The sequence below is a fragment of the Pseudophryne corroboree genome, chromosome 1 (genome assembly GCF_028390025.1).
Source record: "Pseudophryne corroboree isolate aPseCor3 chromosome 1, aPseCor3.hap2, whole genome shotgun sequence".
NCBI classification, from domain to species: domain Eukaryota; kingdom Metazoa; phylum Chordata; class Amphibia; order Anura; family Myobatrachidae; genus Pseudophryne; species Pseudophryne corroboree.
In genome coordinates this window covers 427,041,447-427,053,233 of record NC_086444.1, presented here as the reverse complement: position 1 = coordinate 427,053,233, position 11,787 = coordinate 427,041,447, and the positions used below count along the sequence as shown (strand labels likewise).

Below are 11,787 nucleotides of genomic sequence, written 5' to 3'. Positions count from 1 at the left end.
AGTCCAGACCCTCCAACATGACCCGCCCCACTAGGTACAAAATGCTCTGTTTCTGGACTTCCCTCTTTATTTATGATTGCCATCACCTGTGAAGAAACAGCTTTCTTATCATTTAACTAGTTCAACACAGGTGATGGAAATCATAAATTAAGAGGGAAGTCCAGGAACAGAGCATTTTGTACCTAGTGGGGCGGGTCATGTTGGAGGGTCTGTGAGTCTTACCCGGGATTCAAAATCCTTCCTTATTGTGTACGCTCGTCCGGGCACGGTACCTAACTGAGGCTTGGAGGAGGGTCATAGTGGGAGGAGCCAGTGCACACCAGGTAGTCTAAGATCTTTCTAGAGTGCCCAGCCTCCTTCGGAGCCCGCTATTCCCCATGGTCCTTACGGAGTTCCCAGCATCCACTACGGACTACGAGAAATAGAATTACCGGTGAGTAAATTCTTATTTTCTTTAAACAAATACATTTTAAATATATCGCTAACTGAACAATATTTAGGGCATACTATTACCAAATTGTGAGAAGCATCATCACCCCTTAACAATTGAATACCCCTCAATGTGCGATAATTTCTCTGATACCTTATTTTAATGTATACCTAATAAAGTGTGTCAGTAAATGTCTTTACTTACTAAAGGTCGTTTTGCCACCCTTTGTTCACACCTGAACATAGATTTTAGTAAATTCTCATTTATTATCATTAATAATAATAATTGCACACACACTAAAAAAAGGCAAACATTAAAAATCGAAATACAATCATGACACTACTGTCACTACATGGACACATTTTCAAAAAACAGACTGTGCTTTAAAGTCAGGGGAAGCTGGTAATCAGCCACTAGTGAGCGTAGTGTATGGGTAGCGTCTAGATTCTCTTCGCGCTGTAGTGTATGAGACCAATCAACCTACACGCCCCCACACTGCCAGCTCTATGGCAACTCCCGGCCTCCCATGACGCGCTTCGGGGATCTGAGACAAAAAGAAGCATAAGCCGTTGTACGTTGTCTGTATTGGTCGTCTTTATTTCCAAGATGACGGTTGTAGAAGTAATTCCCGCCTGTAGCCTCCCATTGGTGTGACGCTAACGTTCAAGCTTTGATTGGCGTCCTTGTTGTCCAATTGCTATTGAATAAACGTTCGCCTTTCATTGCGTCTCTCGTTTGCCGAGCTGCGTAGTGAGGAAGAGGTTGAGACGTCGCCATTTTGTGCTAGAACAGCAGAGCTTCGCCTTCCTATCGCTTTCAACTCGGGTTACTTACCTCTGTCCGTAGATTTTCCGAGATTTTCCGCAATTATCCTCGACCCGTAGAGCCCACAGCTCGCCGCAGCTCAATCGCTCGAAGAAAAGAGGTGAGTCATCGACGTCTTGTGTGTCTGAAAATGGCCCCAATGATTAGGCCGCACCAGGGCCTGCGAGGCTGCGGCGCATCGTGTGTATTGCCGGATTTGCAGTACGATCATGTTGGCGTGTCGATGCTGTATACGTAGCATGTAGACGAAGTAATGGGTATGGCGGACACTTATGATGTGGCGGCAGATGTACAGTGCATAAGCGCACACATTTGATGATAGCCACGTCTGTGGCTCCCTGTGCCCACGCCTGCTGATCGGAGCGAATCCGGCTCTATTTTTAGGTTTCTTTGGCAGATCTGAATGTCCTCTGAGAAAATTCGAGGAAATTTTTTCTATGCGTTTCCGATTAAGCAGGTTTATATAATTGTTCCATCTATGCTTCCTTAGTTACTGTGTAGCATAAACGTGTTACAAAAATAGCATTTTATTTAGCTATCATACAGTTGACCCAGATAATGTCAGTTCAAAAATATTGAGAATTAGCAAATGGAAGCTGCGGGAAAGCAGAGCTGAAAGTGTATTGGCGCCACAGATTGTGATGTTTGCATATTGTGGCAGGGATGGGGGCTGAGATACAGTAGAGAGGTACTTTTTAGCGGCGGGGTGGGGAGTGTAACTTGTACTGCAGCGATAGGCAACCTGATATACTGTACTTCACGGTCCACATATGGCTGACCTTAAAAAGTAAATGGTCTGCAGCATCTGATCACCTGCAACACCATCAGCAGTTGCATGGCCCATGTGGTCATGCAAACCGGCTGCTTCAGCTCCAACCAAGAGGCCATTGCCGTGCAGCAGCCGCCTAAATAGGTTCACGTTAAAGGCAGATCTTGGGGGGGCGCGCAGCACTGTCCCTAATAGTGATGCCGTCGGGACTGCATCCCCTTTTCTCTATCGTCCTTGAGGATGCTGGGACTCCGTAAGGACCATGGGGAATAGACGGGCTCCGCAGGAGATAGGGCACTTTAAGAAAGCTTTGGATTCTGGGTGTGCACTGGCTCCTCCCTCTATGCCCCTCCTCCAGACCTCGGTTTTACACTGTGCCCGGAGGGAAATTGGTGCACTGCAGGGAGCTCCCCTGAGTTCTCTGCCTAGAAAGCATTTTTGTTTGGATTTTTTCTATATTTTTACAGGGAGCACTGCTGGCAACAGGCTCCCTGCATCGAGGGACTGAGGAGAGAGGGACAGACCTTCTTAAATGATAGGCTCTGCTTCCTCGGCTACTGGACACCATTAACTCCAGAGGGGGTGAACACAGGTTCGTCCTGGGCGTTCACTCCCCGAGCCGCGCCGCCGTTCTCCTCGCAGAGCCAGAAGAAATCAGAAGACGTCTCAGGCGGCAGAAGCCTTCAGAGCTTCACTGAGGTAACGCACAGCACTGTAGCTGTGCGTCATTGCTCCCATACACCTCACACACTCCGGTCACTGTAAGGGCGCAGGGGGGGCGCCCTGGGCAGCAATATAACACCTCTCTTATGGCAAAAGACAATATACATGTACAGGTGGGCACTGTACATGTATATAAGAGCCCCCGCCATTTTTTAATAACTTTGAGCGGGACAGAAGCCCGCCGCCGAGGGGGCGGGACTTCTCCCTCAGCACTCACCAGCGCCATTTTCTCTCCACAGCACAGCTGAGAGGAAGCTCCCCGGACTCTCCCCTGCTTTACACACGGTGAAAGGGGGTTTGAAGCGGGGGGGGGGGGCACATAATTGGCTTTTTATTACTACTCAGCGCTTCTGGAAAAGGGCATTCTGTGTTTTTTTTTCCAGGGGTATAGCGCTGGGGTGTGTGCTGGCATTCTCATTCTCTCTCTCTCTCTCCAAAGGGCCTTAGGGGATACTGTCTTCAGAAAAGAGTTTCCCTGTGTGTGTGAAGTGTGTCGGTACGCGTGTGTCGACATGTTGGACGAGGAAGGCTCGCTTAATGTGGAGGGGGAGTGCTTGAATGTCATGTCGGCAACGCCGACACCGGAATGGGTGGATATGCTGAATGTCTTAAATGCAAATGTCAATCTATTGCATAAAAGGTTAGACAAGGCTGAAGCTAGGGATCAGTCAGGTAGCCAGACCATGCCTGTCCCTGTGGCGCCAGGACCTTCAGGGTCTCAGAAGCGCACCATATCCCAGATCGATGACACAGATACCGACGCGGATACTGACTCTAGTGTCGACTATGAAGATGCAAAATTACAGCCTAGGGTGGCAAAAGGTATTCGGTACATGATTATTGCCATTAAAGAGGTTTTGCATATTACTGAGGAACCCCCTGTCCCTGACACGAGGGTACACATGTATAAAGGGAAAAAGCCTGAGGTCACCTTTCTGTCCTCATTTGAGCTGTGCGAATTGTGCGAAAAGGCTTGGGAATCTCCAGATAGGAGACCACAAGTTCCCAAAAGGATTCTTATGGCGTATCCTTTTCCACAAACGGGATAGGATACGATGGGAATCTTCGCCTAAGACAAGGCGCTGACACGCTTATCCAAAAAGGTGGCACTGCCTTCTCAGGATACGGCTTCCCTCAAGGATCCTGCTGATCGCAGTGAGGAAATTACCATGAAGCACATTTACTCATTTAGGTACTATTGTTAGATCGGCTATGGCGTCGGCCTGGGTTTGTAGTGCTGTTGTGGCATGGGCAGATTCCTTATCTACAGAGATTGACACCTTAGATAGGGATGCCATTTTAATGACCATAGAGCATATCAGAGATGCTGCCTTGTATATGAGAGATGCTCAAAGAGACATTTGTTTATTAAGCTCCAGAATAAGCGCTATGTCTATTCCTGCTAGGCGGCTCTTGTGGACCCGACAGTGGACGGGAGACGCCGATTCAAAGCGGCATATGGAGTCCTTGCCTTACAAAGGGGAGGAGTTGTTTGGAGACGGCCTCTCGGACCTTGTCTCTACTGCTACGGCTGGTAAGTCGAATTTCTTTTTCATCCACTAGGGGTCACTGGAGTACTCTTGGGTTATGGACTGGGCGTAGCCGGAAATGGCACATATTTAAATTTCTAAATTAGTAACTGGCCATCCCCTCCATAATCCCATAGAGCCTTCAGTATTTTTCTGTACCTCTAGCGGAAGGTACTGAGGACTGAATGTCCTGCGATTCTTCAAGCAAGATTATTTCAAACAAGATTATTTCTCTGACGTCCTAGTGGATGCTGGGGACTCTGTAAGGACCATGGGGAATAGCGGCTCCGCAGGAGACTGGGCACATCTAAAGAAAGCTTTAGGATCACCTGGTGTGCACTGGCTCCTCCCCCTATGACCCTCCTCCAAGCCTCAGTTAGATTTCTGTGCCCGACGAGAAGGGTGCATACTAGGGGCTCTCCTGAGCTCTTTGTGAAAGTTTTAGTTTAGGTTTATATTTTCAGTGAGACCTGCTGGCAACAGGCTCACTGCATCGAGGGACTAAGGGGAGAAGAAGCGAACTCACCTGCGTGCAGAGTGGTTTGGGCTTCTTAGGCTACTGGACATTAGCTCCAGAGGGACGATCACAGGTTCAGCCTGGATGGGTCACCGGAGCCGCGCCGCCGTCCCCCTTACAGAGCCAGAAGAGCGAAGAGGTCCGGAAAAATCGGCGGCAGAAGACGATCCTGTCTTCAGATAAGGTAGCGCACAGCACCGCAGCTGTGCGCCATTGCTCTCAGCACACTTCACACTCCGGTCACTGAGGGTGCAGGGCGCTGGGGGGGGCAGCGCCCTGAGACGCAATAAATCGATAAAAAAAAACCTTATATGGCTAAAATAAATGCATCACATATAACTCCTGGGCTATATGGATGCATTTAACCCCTGCCAAAACATACAGAAAAAGGATGATAAGGACGCCGAGAAAGGGGCGAAGCCTATCTCCTCAGCACACTGGCGCCATTTTCCCTCAAAACTCAGTTGGAGGGAAGCTCCCTGGCTCTCCCCTGCAGTCACTACACTACAGAAAGGGGTTAAAAAAGAGAGGGGGGCACAAATTAGGCGCAGTATATAACAATACAGCAGCTATAAAGGGAAAAACACTTATATAAGGTTATCCCTGTGTATATATATATATATAGCGCTCTGGTGTGTGCTGGCAAACTCTCCCTCTGTCTCCCCAAAGGGCTAGTGGGGTCCTGTCCTCTATCAGAGCATTCCCTGTGTGTGTGCTGTGTGTCGGTACGTTGGTGTCGACATGTATGAGTAGAAAAATGAGGAGGAGACGGAGTAGAGTGTCTGAAATAGTGTTGTCACCCCCTAGGGGGTCGACACCTGAGTGGATGTACTGTTGAAATTGCGTGACAGTGTCAGCTTTGTATAAAAGACAGTGGTTGACATAAGACAGCCGGCTACTCAGCTTGTGCATGTCCAGACGTCTCATACAGGGGCCCTAAAGCGCCCGTTACCTCAGATACAGACGCCGACAAGGGTACTGACTCCTGTGTCGACGGTGAAGAGACAACCGTGATTTCCAATAGGGCCACACATTGCATGATTGAGGCAATGGAAAAAGTTTACACTTTTCTGATAATATGAATACCACCAAAAAAAGGGGTATTATGTTTGGTGAGGAAAAACTTCCTGTAGTTTTCCTGAATCTGAGAAATAAAATGAGGTGTGTGATGATGCGTGGGTTTCCCCCCGATAACAATTGATAATTTCTAAAAAGTTATTGGCAGTATACCTTTTCCCGCCAGAGGTTAGGGTGCGTTGGGAAACACCCCCTAGGGTGGATAAAGCGCTCACACGCTTGTAAAAACAAGGGCTCTACCCTCTCCTGAGATGGCCGCCCTTAAGGATCCTGCTGATAGAAAGCAGGAGCGTATCCTAAAATGTATTTACACACATACTGGTGTTATACTGCGACCAGCAATCGCCTCAGCCTGGATGTGCAGTGCTGGGTTGGCGTGGTCGGATTCCCTGACTGGAAATATATCATCCTAGATAAGGACAGTATATTATTGCCTATAGAGCAATTAAAAGATGCATTTCTATATATGCATGATGCACAGCGGAATATTTGCCGACTGGCATCAAGTATAAGTGCGTTGTCCAATTATTCCAGTAAAGGGGTCAGGTGATGCGGATTCCAAACGGCATTTGGAAGTATTGCCTTAAAAGAGGGGATGTACCCCAGGTCGCCTCTCAAAATAAGACGCCGTATTATCAGGCGCAGTCCTGGTTGGCAAGCGGACAAAAGGGTTCCTCTTTTCTGCTCGTGACAGAGGGAGAGGAAAATGGCTGCAGAGATCAGCCAGTTCCAAGGAACAGAAACCCTTTTCCGCCTCTGCCAAGCCCTCAGTATGACGCTAGGGCTTTACAAGTTCAGGCACGGTGGGGTCCCGTTCTCAATGAATTTCAGTGCGCAGTGGGCTCACTCGCAAGTAGACCCCTGGATCCTTCAGATAATATTTCAGGGGTACAAATTGGAATTCGAGACGTATTCCCCTCGCCGTTTCCAAAAGTCTGTTTTACCGACGTCTCCCGCTGACAGGGAGGCAGTTTTGGAAGCCATTCACAAGCTGTATTCCCAGCAGGTGATAATCAAGGTACCCCTCCTGCAACAGGGAACGGGGTATTATTCCACACTATTGTGGTACCGAAGCCAGACGGCTCGGTGAGACCGATTTTAAAATCTAAAATCTTTGAACACTTGCATACAGAGGTTCAAATTCAAAATTGAGTCACTCAGAGCAGTGATTGCAAACCTGGAAGAAGGGGACTACATGATGTCTCGGGACATCAAGGATGCTTACCTTCATGTCAAAATTTACCCTTCTCACCAAGGGTATTTCAGGTTATGGTACAGAACTGTATCAGTTCGGACGCTGCCGTAGGGATGGTCCACGGCACCCCGGGTCTTTACTGAAGTAATGACCGAAATGATGATATTCCTTCGAAGGAAGGGAATTTTAGTTATCCTTTACTTGGACGATTCCCTGATAAAGGTAAGATCCAGGGAACAGTTGGAGATCGGTGTAGCACTATATCAGGTAGTGTTGCGGCAGCACGATTGGATTTTCAATATTCCAAAATCGCAGCTGATTCCGACGACTTGTCTTCTGTTCCTAGGGATGATTCTGGACATAGTCCAGAAAGAAGGTGCTTCTCCCGGAGGAGAAAGCCAGGGAGTTATCCGAGCTAGTCAGGAACCTCCTAAAACCGAACCAAGTCTCAGTGCATCAATGCACAAGGGTTCTGGGTAAAAATGGTGGCTTCCTACGAAGCAATCCCATTCGGCAGATTCCACGCACAGTGGAACCTTCTGGACAAATGGTCCGGGTCGCATCTTCAGATGCTTCAGCGGATAACCCTGTCACCAGGGACAAGGGTATCCCTCCTGTGGTGGTTGCAGAGTGCTCATCTTCTAGAGGGCCGCAGATTCGGCATTCGGGACTGGGTCCTGGTGGCCACGGATGCCAGCCTGCGAGGCTGGGGAGCAGTCACACAGGGAAGGAATTTCCAGGGCTTATGGTCAAGCCTGGAGACATCTCTTCATATAAACATTCTGGAACTAAGGGCCATTTACAATGCCCTAAGTCAAGTGAAACCCCTGCTTCAGGGTCAGGCGGTATTGATCCAATCGGACAACATCACGTCAGTCGCCCACGTAAACAGACAGGGCGGCACGAGAAGCAGGAGGGCAATGGCAGAAGCTGCAAGGATTTTAGCTGGGCGGAAAATCATGTGATAGCACTGTCAGCAGTGTTCATTCCGGGAGTGGACAACTGGGAAGCAGACTTCCTCAGCAGACACGACCTTCACCCGGGAGAGTGGGGACTTCACCCAGAAGTCTTCCACCTGATTGTAAACCGTTGGGAAAAACAAAAGGTGGACATAATGGCGTCCCGTCTAAACAAAAAACTAGACAGATATTGCGCCAGGTCAAGGGACCCTCAGGCAATAACGGTGGACGCTCTGGTAACACCGTGGGTGTACCAGTCAGTGTATGTGTTCCCTCCTCTGCCCCTCATACCAAAAGTACTGAGAATCATAAGAAGGAGAGGAGTTAGAACTATACTCGTGGTTCCGGATTGGCCAAGAAGGACTTGGTATCCGGAACTTCAAGAGATGCTCACGGACGAACCGTGGCCTCTACCTCTAAGAAAGGACCTGCTCCAGCAAGGGCCTTGTCTGTTCCAAGACTTACCGCGGCTGCGTTTGACGGCATGGCGGTTGAATGCCGGATCCTGAAGATCCCTACCCTGGTCAAGGCCAGGAAAGACGTAACCGCAAAACATTATCACCGCATTTGGCGAAAATATGTTGCGTGGGGTGAGGCCAAGAAGGCCCCTACAGAGGAATTTCAACTGGGTCGTTTCCTCCATTTCCTGCAAACAGGACTGTCTATGGGCCTAAAATTAGGGTCCATTAAGGTTCAAATTTCGGCCCTGTCGATTTTCTTCCAAAAAGAACTGGCTTCAGTGCCTGAAGTTCAGACATTTGTAAAAGGGGTGCTGCATATACAGTCTCCTTTTGTGCCTCCAGTGGCACCTTGGGGATCTCAATGTTGTGTTGAGTTTCCTAAAGTCACATTGGTTTGAACCACTCACCACTGTATACTTAAAATATCTCACATGGAAGTGACGAGTTATCCCTGGTTTCAGCCAGGCGTGTGTCAGAATTGGCGGCTTTATCATATAAAAGCCCTTACTTAATATTCATTCTGAAAGGGCAGAATTGAGGACTCGTCCTCAAATTTTCTACCTAAGGTGGTTTCTGCATTTCACATGAACCAACCTATTGTGGTGCCTGCGGCTACTAAGGACTTGGAGGATTCCAAGTTGCTTGACGTGGTCAGGACCCTGAAAATACATGTTTCCAGGACGGCTGGAGTCAGAAAATCTGACTCGCTGTTTATCCTGTATGCACCCAACAAACTGGGTGCTCCTGCTTCTAAGCAGACGATTGCTCGTTGGATTTGTAGTACAATTCAGCTTGCACATTCTGTGGCAGGCCTGCCACAGCCAAAAATCTTAAAATGCCCACTCCACAAGGAAGGTGGGCTCATCTTGGGCAGCTGCCCGAGGGGTCTCGGCTTTACAACTTTGCCGAGCAGTTACTTGGTCAGGAGCAAATACGTTTGTAAAATTCTACAAATTTGATACCCTGGCTAAAGAGGACCTGGAGTTCTCTCATTCGGTGCTGCAGAGTCATCCGCACTCTCCCGCCCGTTTGGGAGCTTTGGTATAATCCCCATGGTCCTTACGGAGTCCCCAGCATCCACTAGGACGTCAGAGAAAATAAGAATTTACTTACCGATAATTCTATTTCTCGTAGTCCGTAGTGGATGCTGGGCGCCCATCCCAAGTGCGGATTGTCTGCAATACTGGTACATAATTATTGTTACCAAAAAATTCGGGTTATTGTTGTAGTGAGCCATCTTTTCTAGAGGCTCCTCTATTATCATACTGTTAACTGGGTTCAGATCACAAGTTGTACAGTGTGATTGGTGTGGCTGGTATGAGTCTTACCCGGGATTCAAAATCCTTCCTTATTGTGTACGCTCGTCCGGGCACAGTATCCTAACTGAGGCTTGGAGGAGGGTCATAGGGGGAGGAGCCAGTGCACACCAGGTGATCCTAAAGCTTTCTTTAGATGTGCCCAGTCTCCTGCGGAGCCGCTATTCCCCATGGTCCTTACGGAGTCCCCAGCATCCACTACGGACTACGAGAAATAGAATTATCGGTAAGTAAATTCTTATTTTTTCGTTTTTCTACCTGATCCCTTCCCAACTTATCAGAGAAGTTCGGGTTAGGGATCATTGGTGCTGCATTAGCAGCAGATGGTCTGCCGGCGCTCATACAAAGGGCCCCGCCATTGACTAAAATCAGCGCAGCTGATTGCAGCCACGGGCTGCACAAGGACGCAGTACGGCGCTTACAGAAAGGTCCCGTCATGGCCTCCGCAGGTGGTGCAGGTACTGAGCGGTAGGCAGCTCTCACTGCCGCCGCTCACTTACTTATTTTTTTTCTGTCTATTGCGGGCGGTCAGCTCACGCTGCCGCCCATTATGTGGGGACTGTGTGTATTTATATACTTTAATGACGTTCCCCTGCTGCCTGCCACTAGTAAAACCCCTTGATAATTCTCCACTTGCACAGGGCGAGCAAACCCCGGCACTGCGCAGGCCGCTCGACGCTTCCTGGGTCACCCGGCGCCGCTGGACGCTTGCAGGGGTAGCTAGCGAGCAGCTCCCGCCATTACCGCCGGAACGCTCGGCGCTTCCCGTCTCGCCAGTGTCCGCGCAATCCGTCCTCCTCCCTACCCTGGTACGGCTCTGATGGGGTGTGCGGCCGAGCTGACCGCGGACAGCTGCTGCCGCGGCCCGCTCTGGCAGCCGCTCACCTATCTCCGACGTGCAGTCCTTCACACGGCCGCGGTAAGACTTGCACTCCCCGTCTCCCGTCTGCTGAACAACGGGGGGGGAGCAGTGTGGGGGAAATCGGCAGCCATAATAAAGGCTGCACCTGCAAATAAGACTCTTCTGCAGGAGAGAGAGGGGGGGAGGAAGCCCGCAGGGAGGTCCAATAACTAAGCTGCGTTTAGGCAGCAAAATCATCAGGAATTTTAAGCCTGTGGCCAATATCAGTCTGTTACATATACAATATAACTGTTGTGTGTGTGTGTGTGTGTGTGTGTGTGTGTGTGTGTATGTATGTATATATATATATATATATATATATATATATATATATATAGTAATACATGCACATGTATATACACAGACACTGTATACTATCAGTGTGTAAATATATATATATATATATATATATATATATATATATAAATATAATATGGAACTTGGTGTATCAGCAATCTTGCACTAAGCAAGCACATGGCCGGACAGTATTTTAACATTACTTCCTGGTTCTTCCCAGGAAGTTGCTGCCCTACAACACTCGGCCTCTAGAGGAGCCGGGGTGTTGTTAGGAATTTTATTTTCTTGCTTTTGTACAGCACAAGATGAACACGTGTGTTGTAATGTAGATTTATACACACTTTATTTACGTGGTACTAAGTCACGGTACTGGTCTATCCTTCTGTACTTGTTTGTCCGTGTACATAAGGAGTAAGGCTAAGACATAGCAGCTTCGCTGCAGAGTCCGTCGGACAAATAAGACTGCACATACGCACTATTGCCGTTCCTCGTTGGGGGGAGGCTGGCGTATATACTGACTGTGAACAATTGATATTATTGTTTTCTAATTTGACAGTTTCAGAGATACCCGTCGCAGTGTGTCCTACAGTTTACAGCAGTAGGGCTGTTGTTTAACCTGGTTTGGGCCCGCTTTCGGCTTAACAGGGCAGTGGTTGCATGGCAAAACAGTTCACGTTTGCCCTACAAGAAGCACACCTTACGCTTCTCGCTGATCACACTTGTGAATCTGCTCAATATCTAGGGACAGTTTCTGTGGATGTCAGCCAGTTTAGTTCTCGCTTTTCAGT

General features: G+C 48.6%; 1 protein-coding gene across 2 annotated transcripts in view; it reads left to right on the top strand.

Annotated features, from left to right (window-relative positions):
* Nucleotides 1–1,133: 1,133 nt before the first annotated feature.
* Nucleotides 1,134–11,787, top strand: part of HNRNPC (heterogeneous nuclear ribonucleoprotein C) — a 37,827-nt gene continuing 27,173 nt past the window's right edge. For both annotated transcript variants that reach the window (XM_063913443.1, XM_063913442.1), the window contains exon 1: nt 1,134–1,355. The gene's annotated coding sequence lies outside the window, so the exon portion shown is untranslated. The remainder of the gene's footprint in view (nt 1,356–11,787) is intronic.